This window comes from Bufo gargarizans, chromosome 1 (assembly GCF_014858855.1).
Source record: "Bufo gargarizans isolate SCDJY-AF-19 chromosome 1, ASM1485885v1, whole genome shotgun sequence".
Taxonomy (NCBI): domain Eukaryota; kingdom Metazoa; phylum Chordata; class Amphibia; order Anura; family Bufonidae; genus Bufo; species Bufo gargarizans.
In genome coordinates, this window is record NC_058080.1 from 582,738,646 (window position 1) to 582,757,598 (window position 18,953).

Genomic DNA, 18,953 nt, shown 5'->3' on the forward strand with positions numbered 1-18,953 from the left:
AGGCTGCCCAGGGGTAAGGACAAGCTGTCCTCTGTGGGAGGCGTATCGTCATCGTCCTGCCTTTCCCCCCAGCCACGCACCAGTGATGGACCCGAGCTGCGTTGGGTGCCACCCCGCTGTGACCATGCTTCATCCTCATCCTCCTCCACCTCCTCCTCATCCTCGTCCTCCTCGTCCTCCAGTAGTGGGCCCTGGCTGGCCACATTTGTACCTGGCCTCTGCTGTTGCCAAAAACCTCCCTCTGAGTCACTTCGAAGAGACTGGCCTGAAAGTGCTAAAAATGACCCCTCTTCCTCCTCCTCCTCCTCCTCCTCCTGGGCCACCTCCTCTTCCATCATCGCCCTAAGTGTTTTCTCAAGGAGACATAGAAGTGGTATTGTAACGCTGATAACGGTGTCATCGCCACTGGCCATGTTGGTGGAGTACTCGAAACAGCGCAACAGGGCACACAGGTCTCGCATGGAGGCCCAGTCATTGGTGGTGAAGTGGTGCTGTTCTGTAGTGCGACTGACCCGTGCGTGCTGCAGCTGAAACTCCACTATGGCCTGCTGCTGCTCGCACAGTCTGTCCAGCATGTGCAAGGTGGAGTTCCACCTGGTGGGCACGTCGCATATGAGGCGGTGAGCGGGAAGGCCGAAGTTACGCTGTAGCGCAGACAGGCGAGCAGCAGCAGGATGTGAACGCCGGAAGCGCGAACAGACGGCCCGCACTTTATGCAGCAGCTCTGACATGTCGGGGTAGTTGTGAATGAACTTCTGCACCACCAAATTCAGCACATGCGCCAAGCAAGGGATGTGCGTCAAATTGGCTAGTCCCAGAGCTGCAACGAGATTTCGCCCATTATCACACACCACCAGGCCGGGCTTGAGGCTCACCGGCAGCAACCACTCGTCGGTCTGTTGTTCTATACCCCGCCACAACTCCTGTGCGGTGTGGGGCCTGTCCCCCAAACATATGAGTTTCAGAATGGCCTGCTGACGTTTACCCCGGGCTGTGCTGAAGTTGGTGGTGAAGGTGTGTGGCTGACTGGATGAGCAGGTGGAAGAAGAGGAGGAGGAAGCCGAGAAGGAGGAGGTGGCAACAGGAGGCAAAGAATGTTGCCCTGCGATCCTTGGCGGCGGAAGGACGTGCGCCAAACAGCTCTCCGCCTGGGGCCCAGCTGCCACTACATTTACCCAGTGTGCAGTTAGGGAGATATAGCGTCCCTGGCCGTGCTTACTGGTCCACGTATCTGTGGTTAGGTGGACCTTGCCACAGATGGCGTTGCGCAGTGCACACTTGATTTTATCGGATACTTGGTTGTGCAGGGAAGGCACGGCTCTCTTGGAGAAGTAGTGCCGGCTGGGAACAACATACTGTGGGACAGCAAGCGACATGAGCTGTTTGAAGCTGTCTGTGTCCACCAGCCTAAATGACAGCATTTCATAGGCCAGTAGTTTAGAAATGCTGGCATTCAGGGCCAGGGATCGAGGGTGGCTAGGTGGGAATTTACGCTTTCTATCAAATGTTTGTGAGATGGAGAGCTGAACGCTGGCGTGTGACATGGTTGAGACGCTTGGTGACGGAGGTGGTGGTGGTGGTGTTGGTGGTACATCCCCTGTTTGCTGGGCGGCAGGTGCCAACGTTCCTCCAGAGGCGGAGGAAGAGGCCGAGGCGGCAGCAGCAGAATAGGCCGAGGCGGCAGCAGCAGAAGAGGTAGCAGGGGGAGCCTGAGTGACTTCCTTGGTTTTAAGGTGTTTACTCCACTGCAGTTCATGCTTTGCATGCAGGTGCCTGGTCATGCAGGTTGTGCTCAGGTTCAGAACGTTAATGCCTCGCTTCAGGCTCTGATGGCACAGCGTGCAAACCACTCGGGTCTTGTCGTCAGCACATTGTTTGAAGAAGTGCCATGCCAGGGAACTCCTTGAAGCTGCCTTTGGGGTGCTCGGTCCCAGATGGCGGCGGTCAGTAGCAGGCGGAGTCTCTTGGCGGCGGGTGTTCTGCTTTTGCCCACTGCTCCCTCTTTTGCTACGCTGTTGGCTCGGTCTCACCACTGCCTCTTCCTCCGAACTGTGAAAGTCAGTGGCACGACCTTCATTCCATGTGGGGTCTAGGACCTCATCGTCCCCTGCATCGTCTTCCACCCAGTCTTGATCCCTGACCTCCTGTTCAGTCTGCACACTGCAGAAAGACGCAGCAGTTGGCACCTGTGTTTCGTCATCATCAGAGACATGCTGAGGTGGTATTCCCATGTCCTCATCATCAGGAAACATAAGTGGTTGTGCGTCAGTGCATTCTATGTCTTTCACCGCTGGGGAAGGGCTAGGTGGATGCCCTTGGGAAACCCTGCCAGCGGAGTCTTCAAACAGCATAAGAGACTGCTGCATAACTTGAGGCTGAGACAGTTTCCCTGGTATGCATGGGGGTGATGTGACAGACTGATGGGGTTGGTTTTCAGGCGCCATCTGTGCGCTTTCTGCAGAAGACTGGGTGGGAGATAATGTGAACGTGCTGGATCCACTGTCGGCCACCCAATTGACTAATGCCTGTACCTGCTCAGGCCTTACCATCCTTAGAACGGCATTGGGCCCCACCATATATCGCTGTAAATTCTGGCGGCTACTGGGACCTGAGGTAGTTGGTACACTAGGACGTGTGGATGTGGCAGAACGGCCACGTCCTCTCCCAGCACCAGAGGGTCCACTAACACCACCACGACCATGTCCACGTCCGCGTCCCTTACTAGATGTTTTTCTCATTGTTATGGTTCACCACAACAACAAATATATTATTTGGCCCAATGTATTGTATTCAAATTCAGCGGGATATAAATTTGAGGCCTAGTATTTAGGCGCTGGGTGACCGGTATGGATTTAGTGACAGAATTAGACTTGGAAATGCACAGAAGCGTGTGTGTGTGAAGTTATTCTGAATGACCCAATGTGCACCTTGAATATTATATACCCTTTTAGGGATAGATTTCAAATAGCTCTGATATAGCAGAAACCACTAAATTATGAAATTGCTAAATTGGGAATTGTATTTCAACCCAGAACAAGAAATGTGCTTGAACGGACACTAAATAACTCGCCCAGCTACAGCACTAGGGACAGATTTAGCTGGATATAAATTTGAGGCCTAGTATTTAGGCGCTGGGTGACAGGTATGGGTTTAGTGCCAGAATTAGACTTGGAAATACACAGTAGCGGGTGTGTGTGAAGTTATTCTGAATGACCCAATGTGCACCTTGAATATTATATACCCTTTTAGGGATAGATTTCAAATAGCTCTGATATAGCAGAAACCACTAAATTATGAAATTGCTAAATTGGGAATTGTATTTCAACCCAGAACAAGAAATGTGCTTGAACGGACACTAAATAACTCGCCCAGCTACAGCACTAAGGACAGATTTAGCGGGATATAAATTTGAGGCCTAGTATTTAGGCGCTGGGTGACCGGTATGGATTTAGTGACAGAATTAGACTGGGATATGGCCAAAAAATAAACAGACTATTGCTGGTTAAATGCACTTGGTGTGACAGCTTCACCCTGATGTAGGCTTTAGCCAAAAAACAACCACACCATTGAGGGTTAAATGCACTTGGTGACAGGCGCAGCTTGCCCCTGATTTAGTATATGGCCAAAAAATGAACAGACTATTGCTGGTTAAATGCACTTGGTGTGACAGCTTCACCCTGATGTAGGCTTTAGCCAAAAAACAACCACACCATTGAGGGTTAAATGCACTTGGTGACAGGCGCAGCTTGCCCCTGATTTTGTATATGGCCAAAAAATGAACAGACTATTGCTGGTTAAATGCACTTGGTGTGACAGCTTCACCCTGATGTAGGCTTTAGCCAAAAAACAACCACACCATTGAGGGTTAAATGCTTTTGGTCGCAGCTTGTGCTGGCGCACCACAAGACACAAAATGGCCGCCGATCACCCCAGAAAAATGTGACTGACAAACGGTCTGGGCAGCCTAAAAACAGTGAGCAATTGAGGATCAGCAGCTCAATGATCCACAGCTGCAGATCGATCAGTTAATCAAGTCCTTTGGAGGAGTTAATCTGCCTAATCTCGCCCTACTGTCGCAGCCGCAACCTCTCCCTACGCTAATCAGAGCAGAGTGACGGGCGGCGCTATGTGACTCCAGCTTAAATAGAGGCTGGGTCACATGGTGCTCTGGCCAATCACAGCCATGCCAATAGTAGGCATGGCTGTGATGGCCTCTTGGGGCAAGTAGTATGACGCTTGTTGATTGGCTGCTTTGCAGCCTTTCAAAAAGCGCCAAGAAAGCGTCACAAAAGCGCGAAGAAAGCGACGAACACCGAACCCGAACCCGGACTTTTACGAAAATGTCCGGGTTCGGGTCCGTGTCACGGACACCCCAAAATTCGGTACGAACCCGAACTATACAGTTCGAGTTCGCTCATCCCTATTCCTGAGTCTTTGTGGTCAATGGAGCAGTGTTCATTCATGCAACTCCAGCAGTCAGATAGCTATGAATGGACTGTGGGCAGAAGTGTGCATGCATAAATCACTCTTACGCACCTTGCTCTCATAATTGGTGGGTATTTCAGAATTCAAACCTACCCTACCAGACACTTAAAGCCTATTCAGTGCATAGATGGTAAGCTCTTATGGTGGGGCAACCTATTTTAAATGCTAAGAGTGGTTGGCGTTAGCAGTATAATTTATGATCTCTGTAATTCTATGCCTTGGATTGGTTTGTTTTTCGAATATTATTTAATAAAGAAAATAATACCCCCTAATCATTAAGATAAATTATGGTTATTCATAATTAGAGTTGAGCGAACACCTGAATGTTCGGGTTTGAGAAGTTCGGCCGAACTTACCGGAAATGTTCGGGCTCGGGATCGGAACTCGACCCGAACTTCGCCCCGAACCCGAACCCCAACCCCATTGAAGTCAATGGGGACCCGAACTTTTCGGCACTAAAAAGGCTGTAAAATAGCCCAGGAAAGGGCTAGAGGGCTGCAAAAGGCAGCAAAATGTAGGTAAATCCCCTGCAAACAAATGTGGATAGGGAAATGAATAAAAATAAAAATAAAATAAATAAAAATTAACCAATATCAATTGGAGAGAGGTCTCATGGCAGAGAATCAGGCTTCATGTCACCCACCACTGGAACAGGCCACTGTCAGATATTTTTAGGCCCCGGCACACAGACAGAGGAGAGAGGTCCCATAGCAGAGATTCAGGCTTCATGTCATAGCAGAGAATCAGGCTTCATGTCATAGCAGAGAATTAGGCTTCACGTCACCCACCACTGGAACAGGCCACTGTCAGATATTTAGGCCCCGGCACCCAGACATAGGAGAGAGGTCCCATAGCAGAGAATCAGGCTTCATGTCATAGCAGAGAATCAGGCTTCATGTCATAGAGAGAATCAGGCTTCATGTCATAGCAGAGAATCAGGCTTCACGTCACCCATCACTGGAACAGGCCATTGTCAGATATTTAAGCCCCGGCACCCACACAGAGGAGAGAGGTCCCATAGCAGAGAGTCAGGCTTCATGTCATAGCAGAGAATCAGGCTTCACATCACCCAAAACTGGAACAGGCCATTGTCAGATATTTAGGCCCCAGCACCCAGACAGAGGAGAGAGGTCCCATAGCAGAGAATCAGGCTTCATGTCATAGCAGAGAATCAGGCTTCATGTCATAGCAGAGAATCAGGCTTCACGTCACCCACCACTACAACAGGCCATTGTCAGATATTTAGGCCCCGGCACCCAGACAGAGGAGAGAGGTCCCATAGCAGAGAATCAGGCTTCATGTCATAGCAGACAATGAGGCTTCATGTCACCCACCAGTGGAACAGGCCACTGTCAGATATTTTTAGGCCCCGACACCCAGACAGAGGAGAGGTTCATTCAACTTTGGGTTGCCCCGCAATATAATGGTAAAATGAAAATAAAAAATGGATTGAATGAGTAAGTGCCATGGAGTACAATAATATATGGTTAAGGGGAGGTAGTTATAAATGTCTAATCTGCACAAGGGATGGACAGGTCCTGTGGGATCCATGCTTGGTTCATTTTTATGAACATCAGTTTGTCCACATTGGCTGTAGACAGGCGGCTGTGTTTGTCTGTAATGACGCCCCCTGCCGTGCTGAATACACGTTCAGACAAAACGCTGGCCGCCGGGCAGGCCAGCACCTCCAAGGCATAAAAGGCTAGCTCTGGCCACGTGGACAATTTGGAGACCCAGAAGTTGAATGGGGCAGAACCATCAGTCAGTACGTGGAGAGGTGTGTACTCATACTGTTAGTGAAATGTTGCCTCCTGCTAACACGTTCCATATCAGGTGGTGGTGCAGTTAGCTGTGGCGTGGTGATAAAACTTTTCCACATCTCTGCCATGCTAATCCTGCCCTCAGAGGAGCTGGCCGTGACACAGTTGCGTTGGCGACCTCTTGCTCCTCCTCTGCCTTCGCCTTGGGCTTCCACTTGTTCCCCTGTGATATTTGGGAATGCTCTCAGTAGCGCGTCTACCAACGTGCACTTGTGCTCACGCATCTTCCTATCTCACTCCAGTGCAGGAAGTAAGGTGGGCACATTGTCTTTGTACCGGGAATCCAGCAGGGTGGCAACCCAGTAGTCCGCACACGTTAAAATGTGGGCAACTCTGCTGTCGTTGCGCAGGCACTGCAGCATGTAGTCGCTCATGTGTGCCAGGTTGCCCAGAGGTAAGGACAAGCTGTCCTCTGTGGGAGGCGTATCGTCATCGTACTGCATTTCCCCCCAGCCACGCACCAGTGATGGGCCCGAGCTGCGTTGGGTGCCACCCCGCTGTGACCATGCTTCATCCTCATCCTCCTCCACCTCCTCCTCATCCTCGTCCTCCTCGTCCTCCAGTAGTGGGCCCTGGCTGGCCACATTTGTACCTGGCCTCTGCTGTTGCAAAAAACCTCCCTCTGAGTCACTTCGAAGAGACTGGCCTGAAAGTGCTAAAAATGACCCCTCTTCCTCCTCCTCCTCCTCCTCCTGGGCCACCTCCTCTTCCATCATCGCCCTAAGTGTTTTCTCAAGGAGACATAGAAGTGGTATTGTAACGCTGATAACGGCGTCATCACCACTGGCCATGTTGGTGGAGTACTCAAAACAGCGCAACAGGCACACAGGTCTCACATGGAGGCCCAGTCATTGGTGGTGATGTGGTGCTGTTCCGCAGTGCGACTGACCCGTGTGTGCTGCAGCTGAAACTCCACTATGGCCTGCTGCTGCTCGCACAGTCTGTCCAGGATGTGCAAGGTGGAGTTCCACCTTGTGGGCACGTCGCATATGAGGCGGTGAGCGGGAAGGCCGAAGTTACGATGTAGCGCAGACAGGCAAGCAGCGGCAGGATGTGAACGCTGGAAGCGCGCACAGACGGCTTGCACTTTATGCAGCAGCTCTGAAATGTCGGGGTAGTTGTGAATGAACTTCTGCACCACCAAATTCAGCACATGCGCCAGGCAAGGGATGTGCGTCAAACCGGCTAGTCCCAGAGATGCAACGAGATTTTGCCCATTATCGCACACCACCAGGCCGGGCTTGAGGCTCACCGGCAGCGACCACTCGTCGGTCTGTTGTTCAATACCCCCAGATGGCGGCGGTCAGTAGCAGGCGGAGTCTCTTGGCGGCGGGTGTTCTGCTTTTGCCCACTGCTCCCTCTTTTGCTACGCTGTTGGCTCGGTCTCACTACTGCCTCTTCCTCCGAACTGTGAAAGTCAGTGGCACGACCTTCATTCCATGTGGGGTCTAGGACCTTATCGTCCCCTGCATCGTCTTCCACCCAGTCTTCCTCCCTGACCTCCTGTTCAGTTTTCACACTGCAGAAAGACGCAGCAGTTGGCACCTGTGTTTCGTCATCATCAGAGACGTGCTGAGGTGGTATTCCCATGTCCTCATCATTAGGAAACATAAGTGGTTGCGCGTCAGTGCATTCTATGTCTTCCACCGCTGGGGAAGGGCTAGGTGGATGCCCTTGGGAAACCCTGCCAGCAGAGTCTTCAAACAGCATAAGAAACTGCTGCATAACTTGAGGCTCAGACAGTTTCCCTGATATGCATGGGGGTAATATGACAGACTGATGGGGTTGGTTTTCAGGCGCCATCTGTGCGCTTTCTGCAGAAGACTGTGTGGGAGATAATGTGAACGTGCTGGATCCACTGTCGGCCACCCAATTGACTAATGCCTGTACCTGCTCGGGCCTTACCATTCTTAGAACGGCATTGGACCCCACCAAATATCGCTGTAAATTCTGGCGGCTACTGGGACCTGAGGTAGTTGGTTCACTAGGACGCGTGGCTGTGGCAGAACGGCCACGTCCTCTCCCAGCACCAGAGGGTCAACTAACACCACCACGACCATGTCTGCGTCCCTTACTAGATGTTTTCCTCATTGTTACTGTACACCACAATAAGAAAAAAATTATTTGGCCCAATGTATTGAATTCAAATTCAGGCCTTTTTTTACAGACACCTAACACTATCTGGCTATCTATTTAGGTACCGTATGTAAGAAGGAACAAGGAGCCGTCTTTGACGGAAGATACGTGTCACCGAGGTTCCTGGCCTCGGTGAGGTAAGAACCGGGTTTTTTCCTGAAGTGTCAGGTCTGTAGTGCAATCTGACACTTCAACTGTTAGAATGGCTGTAAAGCCAATCCGGGCCGGTTCTTATTGGGAGCAGCCAAAGAGCAGGGTGGGTGGCTGTTCCCCACGGTTCCAGGCCGGGTTTTGGCTGGAATAAAAAAAAAACAGCCAGCATGTTCAGGTGGTGGATTATCCTCCATGACAGAGGAGCTGAGGAGTCTGTGGTTTGAGACACAGAGGCATCTGTTTGTGTGAGCCATAGGCTGGGGAAACAGGCCACTAAAGACTGCTGCGGACTCTGGGTGAAAATCATCTGCTGACCAGGTGACGTCTTTTTGCACTGTGAACTTTGTGTGGTGTGAACAGGCGCCAAAACTGAACACTTTCTTTTGGCTTGTTTTCTTGCTATGTGTGAATAAACACTGAACTTTGATTTAAACCTTGTTTTTTGCCTCTGTACTGCGTCCGCTTACCCTGCCTACCAAAGCGAATCCCCACATTTGGTGGAGGATGCGGGCAAACGCAGTGAGGCAGGCCTGAAGGCCGAAAAGTTTTTGTTTATCTGGGCACAAGTGCATGTCCTACATCAAGCCGGCAAGGTTACGACCCGTATCCCCTGACAAAATGGAGGCGGTCGTGAAGTCCCTCGTGGAGGCTAACTTGCAGCAGCGGGAGGCTAACAAGCAGCAACAAGAAACGAACCAGCTGCTATTGCAACATGTGATGGCGTTGCAGGCGTCAGGAGCGTCCCAGAATGTCCACGATGCCCGGAAAGCTGTCCGCGCGGCGATTCCGAAGATGACCCCCTCGGATGACGTCGAGACCTATCTGGCGGTCTTCGAAAAAGTGGCCGTGAGGGAAAAGTTACCCCGAGACCCAGGGCTGAGGTCGTTGCTCCGTTCCTAGCGTCCGGTCCCCAGCAAGTATTGTTTGATCTCCCCGATGATCAGGCGGCCGACTACCCGACAGTAAAAGGTGAGATCCTGGCGAGACTCGGGGTGAATGTATTGGTCCGGGCCCAGAGGGTGCATCAGTGGGAATTTAACCTGGCTGAACCCGCTAGACCACAATACTATGATCTGCTGCACCGTTTGCAAAAATGGCTGCAGCCGGACATGTTGACTCCCACTGCTATGTTGGATCGGCTGTTGGCGGATGTGTTTTGGAGGGCTTTGCCGTACCCTCTCCAGCACTGGATCGGCCAGGTGTCTCCGAATAATGCCCTGGAGATAGTCGACCTGGTGGAGCGCTATGAGGCCACCAGAAGTCTACAGGGGGGTTCTTTTGGGAGGGGGCCAGTCAAACCCCGGAAGACTCCACCCCAGACCCGGCGGCCGGTGCCAGCTAGACCCGCCCGGGATGTACCCCCTGCCGACCTAAACCTGGTGGTCTGCTGGTGTTGTCAGGAGCCTGGACACATAAGGGTGGACTGTCCCCATCGGGGGGAACCCATGGACACCAACTATGGCTTCCGCCACTCATTATATGCCAGGATGTTGTGTGCCACAGGAACTTCAGAGACTATGGACAATAGCCACCTGTGCCAGGTGGAAGTGGGGGGCACTCTGGCGGTGGCTCTGCTGGATTCAGGGAGCCTGGTGTCCCTGGTAAGAGCTGCCCTGGTGCGGCCGGCTGAGTATACTGGCCGAAGAGTCGGTGTTGTTTGCATACATGGGGACTTAAAGGAGTATCCCACCGCCCTGGTCTCTCTGTCAATGGTGGCCGGCAGGTGGATGCATGAGGTGGCCGTCGCCATAAAGCTACCATATGAATTGATCATTGGGAGAGACTTCCCCGGGTTCCCGGCACTCTGGCCGGATACGAAAGTTACCCGGGAGACAGATGTACCCCTAGCAGAGTGGCCTGACTCAGGGGGGAGGCCAGAACCTTGGGAACCTGAGTCAGAAGGACCAGCAGTAGGGGTGACCGCCACTTCGGTGGAAGAGGGGGAGACAACCCCGTTAAGTGTGATGGTGGGAGACGTAGAGGATTTGCCGCCGGGTCCTGAGCTGGCAGACCTCAATGTCTCTAGAGATAATTTCGGTACAGCACAACACCAGGATCCGACTCTATCTCGAGCCTGGGAAAATGTGGTAGTAGTTGAGGGTGAGCCGCAACAACCGGGGACCGAATCTATGTTCCCCCGTTTTGTGGTTCAACAGGAGATGCTGTACCGGGTAAATAAACTATGGGGTGAACATATTGAACAGCTGGTGGTGCCCCAGGCATATCGCAAGCTCGTGTTGAAATTAGCCCACCAACATGTTCTTGGGGGACACCTGGGCCAGCAGAAAACGCAGGACCGGATTTTACAGCGGTTTTACTGGCCCAGTGTGTTTAGAGAGGTAGAAGAGTTTTGCAAGTCTTGCCCAACCTGCCCCCAGCCACATTTCCGTAGTCCTCTGGTCCCTCTCCCGATTATTGAGGTTCCCTTCGAGCGGATCGCTATGGATCTTGTAGGCCCAGTACCGAAGTCAGCTAGAGGGCACCAGCACATCCTGGTCATCCTCGACTACGCCACACGGTACCCGGAGGCGGTGCCACTGCGTCATACGTCAGCCAAACTCATAGCTAAGGAGTTAATGGAAATGTTTTCTAGAGTGGGTCTGCCTAAGGAGGTTCTAACTGACCAAGGGACCCCATTTATGTCCAAGGTCATGAGGGAACTCTGTAAGTTGCTCCAAATAAAACAGTTACGGACATCCGTGTATCATCCGCAAACGGATGGCCTGGTAGAGCGGTTTAACCAGACGTTAAAAAATATGCTGAAAAGAGTGGTGTCTAAGGATGGGAGGGACTGGGACCTTCTTCTGCCCTATCTCATGTTCGCAGTGCAAGAAGTGCCCCAGGCCTCTACTGGGTTCTCGCCCTTCGAACTACTATACGGCAGACACCCTCGTGGTTTATTAGACGTCGCCAAAGAGGCGTGGGAACAACAAACCACACCGCACAAAAGTGTAGTTGAGTATGTCACCCAGATGCAGGGACGGATGGAAACAGTGTTACCTCTGGTTAGGGAGCATATGGAGGCAGCGCAGCGAGCCCAGAGTAGGGTCTATAATCGGCAGGCTCGGGTCCGAAACTTTAACCCAGGTGATCGGGTGTTGGTTCTGGTACCAACGGTAGATAGTAAGTTCCTATCTAGGTGGCAGGGGCCCTACGAGGTACTAGAAAAAATTGGACCAGTAGATTACAAAGTACACCAGCCAGGGAGGCGAAAGCCGGAGCAGGTGTACCATGTGAATCTGCTCAAGCCGTGGAAGGAAAGGGAAACCTGTACGGAAGACAGCCCACGACCAGGGTTCCTAGGGGAAGCGGTTTTGGCCCCTCAGTCTGAAGCAGGGGAAGCAGCTGTCACAGTGAAAATTGCTGACAGCCTCTCCTCTAAACAGGCTCAGGAAGCCAGGGAGTTCATTAGTTGGAATACGGATGTGTTCTCAGACCTCCCTGGACGCACGTCCGTAATCCGGCATGACATTGTCACTGAGCCTCAGGCGAAAGTCCGGTTAAAACCGTACCGGGTACCCGAGGCTAGGCGACAAGCCATCACGGAGGAAGTGCAGCTAATGCTCCAGCTGGGTGTCATCGAGGAGTCAAAAAGTGAGTGGGCCAGTCCAATAGTATTAATACCCAAGCCAGACGGGACATTGCGGTTTTGTAATGACTTCCGCAAACTTAATGAGGTGTCCAAGTTTGACGCGTATCCCATGCCCCGAGTGGATGAGCTTATTGAAAAGTTGGGCCAAGCCCGGTATTTTTCTGTGTTGGACCTCACCAAAGGGTACTGGCAGGTACCCTTGACTGAGGCTGCCAAAGAAAAAACGGCTTTCGTCACGCCAGAGGGGCTGTATCAGTACAAGGTATTACCCTTTGGTCTACATGGCGCTCCCGCCACGTTTCAAAGGTTAATGGATATTGTACTCCGTCCACATCGTCGATACGCTTCAGCGTACCTGGACGATATCGTTGTCCATAGCACCGACTGGGAAAGTCACTTGCCTAAAGTCCAGGCTGTAGTGGACTCCCTTAGGAAGGCTGGCTTAACTGCTAACCCAAAAAAGTGCTCGATAGGGTTAGAAGAGACCAAGTACCTGGGGTATGTCATTGCGCGGAGTGATAAAACCTCAGGTGAACAAAATTGAGGCAATTCGGAATTGGCCCCGACCTGTCTCTACTCGGCAAGTAAAGTCGTTCCTGGGTATGGTGGGGTACTATATGAGGTTTGTCCCCAATTTTGCTACAGTCGCCGCACCATTGACAGGCCTTTTGAAGGGACGCAAGTCAGTGACGGTCCACTGGAATGAGCAGGCGGAAAAGGCTTTCTCCGCTTTGAAGTCGGCTCTGTGTGGGTCCCCGGTTTTGGTGACGCCCGACTTCAAAAGGGAGTTTATAGTGCAGACCGATGCCTCAGAGGTAGGTCTCGGTGCTGTACTATCTCAAGATATTGACGGGGAGGAGCATCCCGTTGTCTTCCTCAGCCGGAAGCTCACCCCAGCCGAGACTAGGTACAGTATAGTGGAGAGAGAGTGCCTGGCCATCAAGTGGGCACTCGAGTCTCTCCGCTACTACCTTTTGGGGAGAAGGTTCCGTCTGGTGACCGACCACTCCCCTTTGAAATGGATGAGCCAGGCCAAAGAGAGGAATGCTCGGGTCACCAGGTGGTTCTTATCTTTGCAAAATTTTAAGTTTTCCGTGGAACACAGGGCAGGCAGGTTACAGGGAAACGCGGATGCCCTATCCCGCGTACACTGTCTGGCAAGTGTTCACCCCCTCAGGGTTGAACAAAGGGGGGAGGTATGTAAGAAGGAACAAGGAGCCGTCTTTGACGGAAGATACGTGTCACCGAGGTTCCTGGCCTCGGTGAGGTAAGAACCGGGTTTTTTCCTGAAGTGTCAGGTCTGTAGTGCAATCTGACACTTCAACTGTTAGAATGGCTGTAAAGCCAATCCGGGCCGGTTCTTATTGGGAGCAGCCAAAGAGCAGGGTGGGTGGCTGTTCCCCACGGTTCCAGGCCGGGTTTTGGCTGGAATAAAAAAAAACCAGCCAGCATGTTCAGGTGGTGGATTATCCTCCATGACAGAGGAGCTGAGGAGTCTGTAGTTTGAGACACAGAGGCATCTGTTTGTGTGAGCCATAGGCTGGGGAAACAGGCCACTAAAGACTGCTGCGGACTCTGGGTGAAAATCATCTGCTGACCAGGTGACGTCTTTTTGCACTGTGAACTTTGTGTGGTGTGAACAGGCGCCAAAACTGAACACTTTCTTTTGGCTTGTTTTCTTGCTATGTGTGAATAAACACTGAACTTTGATTTAAACCTTGTTTTTTGCCTCTGTACTGCGTCCGCTTACCCTGCCTACCAAAGCGAATCCCCACACGTATTACACTAATACAGGCACAGCAGTAAAGACAGATTTAGCTGAATATAAATGATAGGCCTAGTATTTAGGCCCTGGATGACAGGTATATGTTTACGGACAGAATTAAACTTGGAAATACACGGTAGCATGTGAAGTTATTGAGGATGACCCTATCCGCACCCTCAATCAAATATACCCTTTTATGGATAGATTTAAAGTAGGCCTGATACAGCAGAAACCACTAATTTAGGGAATTGCTAAGTTGGGAATTGTATTTCAACCCAGAACAAAAACTGTGCTTTGATGGACACCAAATAACTTGACCAGCCACAGCAATAACCACAGATTTAGCTGAATATAAATTGTAGGCCTAGTATTTAGGCGCTGGATGACAGGTATACGTTTACGGACAGAATTAGACTTGGAAATGCACGGTAGCGTGTGAAGTTATTGTGGATGACCCTATCAGCACCTTCAATCTAATATACCCTTTTATGGATCGATTTAAACTTGGCCTGATACAGCAGAAACCACTGATTTAGGGAATTGCTAAGTTGGGAATTGTATTTCAACCCAGAACAAAAACTGTGCTTTGGCGGACACTAAATGAATTGACCAGCCACAGCAATAACCACAGATTTAGCTGAATATAAATTTTAGGCCTATTATTTAGGCGCTGGGTGACAGGTATACGTTTGTGGACAGAATTAAACTTGGAAATGCACGGTAGCGTGTGAAGTTATTGAGGATGACACTATCCGCACCTTCAATCTAATATACCCTTTTATGGATCGATTTAAACTTGGCCTGATACAGCAGAAATCACTGATTTAGGGAATTGCTAAGTTGGGAATTGTATTTCAACCCAGAACTAGTGTTGAGCGCGAATATTTCAAATATAGTGCTATATATTCGTAAAAACGAATCTTCGTTTTTTTGTTTTTTTTCCACAAAATTACAGTACACATATAATTGATTGTTTCCCAAAGGTCCAAAAGCTCAGATCTTACTCACATTGCCTAGAAAGTGGTTGAGGCGCGAATCTTCGTAAGGCGATTTTATTAGCGCACATGCGAATATCGGCACTTGTCCCAGAACAGAGGCAAAGGGCTTTGCATTCATACATTAGTGAATTGAGTTGCGAATCTTCGTAAGGCGATTTTATTAGCGCACATGCAAATATCTACACTTGTCCCAGAACAGAGGCAAAGGGCTTTGCATTCATACATTAGTGAATTGAGTTGCGAATCTTCGTAAGGCGATTTTATTAACGCAAATGCGAATATCTACACTTGTCCCCAGAACAGAGAGGCAAAGGCCTGTGCATTCATATAGTATAGCACCATATTCGCGAATACTTAGAACTTCGTAAAATTCGATTTACGAATATTCATATTTTTTATTTTACTTTCCACCTTACAGATTACATTGATCTGTACTCTGTCAACTACTGTCATCACCCCCCACTGTATCTCGATTGATTCCCAAAAGTCTCACATTGCCTAGAAAGTGATTGAGGTGCGAATCTTCGTAAGGCGATTATATTAGCGCACAGGCGAATATCGGCACTTGTCCCAGAACAGAGGCAAAGGGCTTTGCATTCATACATTAGTGATTCAATTGAGTTGCGAATCTTCGTAAGGCGATTTTATTAGCGCACATGCAAATATCTTCACTTGTCCCCAGAACAGAGAAGGCAAAGGCCTGTTCATTCATATAGTATAGCACCATATTCGCGAATATTTCGAACTTCGTAAAATTCGATTTACGAATATTCATATTTTTTATTTTAGTTTCCACCTTACAGATTACATTGATCTGTACTCTGTCAACTACTGTCATCACCCCCCACTGTATCTCGATTGATTCCCAAAAGTCCAAAAGCTCAGATCTTACTCACATTGCCTAGAAAGTGATTGAGGTGCGAATCTTCGTAAGGAGATTATATTAGCGCACATGCGAATATCTACACTTGTCCCCAGAACAGAGAGGCAAAGGCCTGTGCATTCATATAGTATAGCACCATATTCGCGAATATTTCGAACTTCGTAAAATTCGATTTACGAATATTCGTATTTTTTATTTTAGTTTCCACCTTACAGATTACATTGATCTGTACTCTGTCAACTACTGTCATCACCCCCCACTGTATCTCGATTGATTCCCAAAAGTCCAAAAGCTCAGATCTTACTCACATTGCCTAGAAAGTGATTGAGGTGCGAATCTTCGTAAGGCGATTATATTAGCGCACATGCGAATATCTACACTTGTCCCAGAACAGAGGCAAAGGGCTTTGCATTCATACATTAGTGATTGAATTGAGTTGCGAATCTTCGTAAGGCGATTTCATTAGCGCACATGCGAATTTTGCATAGCATAATATGTATTATGCGATGCGAAAATTCGAATTATCGCATATGCAAAATAATAACGAATTCGAATATTCGCAAATATTTTACGAATATTCTTTCGAATATTCGCAAAATTTCGCGAATTCGAATATGGGACATGCCGCTCAACACTACCCAGAACCAAAACTGTGCGGACACTAACTGAATAGACCAGCCACAGCAATAACCACAGATTTAGCTGAATATAAATTTTAGGTGTTTTATTTAGGCGCTGGGTGACAAGTATACGTTTACGTACAGAATTAGACTTGGAAATGCACGGTAGCGTGTGAAGTTATTGAGGATGACACTATCCGCACCTTCAATCTAATATACCCTTTTATGGATCGATAAAGCAGATACTACTGATTTAGGGAATTGCTAAGTTGGGAGTTGTATTTCAACCCAGAACAAAAATATATCCTTTGCCAGACAGCAGACAGTATTACAATTGGCTAGCCACAGCTGAAACACCAGATTTAGGGTACTGCTATTTTGGCAATTGTATTTCACCCCTCAATAAAATAGCAAGCACAGCCAAGCCCCTGATGTAGGATACAGCAAAAAGAAATACCACACTATTGATGGTTAAATGGACTTGGTGGCAGCTTGTGCTGGCGCACCACAAGACCGCCGATCACCCCAGAAAAAAGTGACTGAAAAACGCTCTGGGCAGCCTAAAAACAGTGAGCAATTGAATAGCAGAAGATGAATGATTCACAGCTGTAGATCGATCACTTCATTAAGTGTTTTTGCTGAGTAAATCCCTGCCTAGTGCCTAATCTCGCCCTAACAGCAGCAGCTGCATCCTCTCCCTACACTGATCAGAGCAGAGTGACGTGTGGCGCTACGTGACTCCAGCTTAAATAGAGGCTGGGTCACATGCTGCACTGGCCAATCCCAGCCATGCCAATAGTAGGCATGTCTGTGGTGTCCTCTTGGGGCAAGTAGTATCACGCTTGTTGATTGGCTGATTTGCAGCCTTTAAAAAAGTGCCAAGAAAGCGACGAACACCGAACCCGAACCCGGACTTTTACAAAAATGTTTGGGTTCGGGTCCGTGTCACGGACACACCACTATACAGTTCGGGTTCGCTCATCCCTAGTCACTGTCACTAGCGGAGTACCTCAGGGGTCAGTATTGGGCCCTATTCTCTTCAATATATTAATGATCTTGTAGAAGGCTTGCACAGTAAAATATCAATTTTTGCAGATTACACTAAACTGTGTAAAGTAATTAACACTGAAGAGGACATTATACAGCTACAGATGAATCTGGATAGATTATAGGCTTGGGCAGAGAAGTGGCAGATGAAGTTTAACACTGACAAATGTAAGGTTATGCACATGGGAAGGAATAATGCAAATCACCTGCACATACTAAATGGTAAAACACTGGGTAACACTGACGTGGAAAAGGACCTAGGAATTTTAATAAACAGCAAACTAAGCAGTAAAAAACAGTGTCAGGCAGCTGCTGCCAAGGCCAATAAGATAATAGGTCGCATCAAAAGGGGCCTAGATGCCCATGATGAGAAAATAGTCCTACCACTTTAAAAATCACTAGTCAGATCACACATGGAGTACTGTGTACAGTTCTGGGCACCTGTGAACAAGGCAGACATAGCAAAGCTGGAGAGGGTTCAGAGGAGGGCAACTAAAGTAATAACTGGAATAGCGCAACTACAGTACCTTGAAAGATTAGCAACATTAGGGTTATTCACTTTAGAAAAATGACGACTGAGGGGAGTTGAGCAGACACCTGGATGTTCGGGTTCGACGGGTTCGGCCGAACTTCACAAAAAAGTTTGAGTTCGGGACCCGAACTTGACCTGAACTTGACCCTGAGCCAGAACCCCATTGAAATCAATAGGGACCCAAACTTTGGAGCACTGAAATGGCTCTAAAAAAGTCATGGAAAGCGCTAGAGGGCTGCAAATGGCAGCAAAGTGTGGTTAAGAGCATGGCAAGTGCTCTGCATACAAATGTGGATAGGGAAATGACTTAAAATAACATAAAATACATAAAAATAAAAAATAATTATCTTGATCTAGGAGGACGAGGTCCATATGGAGTAGGAGGTTGAGGAGGCAGTGGATGTGGCGGTGTAGGTGGAATCAGGGGTGGAGGAGGAGGTAGCCAACACTAGTTTTTGGTTTGAATTTTTTTTTATTTTTTTTGTTTACTGCAGGGCAGTCCAGAATCCTCCAAGGCGTAAAGGACAAGCTCAGGCCATGTGCCAAATTTGGAGACCCAGAAGTTGAAGGGGGCAGACCCGTCATTCAGTATGTGTAGACGTGTGCACACATACTGCTCCACCATGTTGCTGAAATGCTGCCTCCTGCTAAGACGTTCCATATCAGCTGGTGGTGCTGGTTGTTGTGGCGTGCTGACAAAGATTTTGCATATTTTGGCCATGCTAACCCTGATTCTGAGGTGCTGGTGGTGCCCCAGCTGCGTTGGCGACCTCTTCCTCCTCCTCTGCCTTCGCCTTGTGCTTCCACTGTGCCCCCCGCTGTCAGGTGGGAATACCATTATCAGCGCGTCTACTAGCGTGCGATAGTACTCTCGCATCTTACGATCACGCTCCAGTGACGGAATTAGGAAGGTACGTTGTCT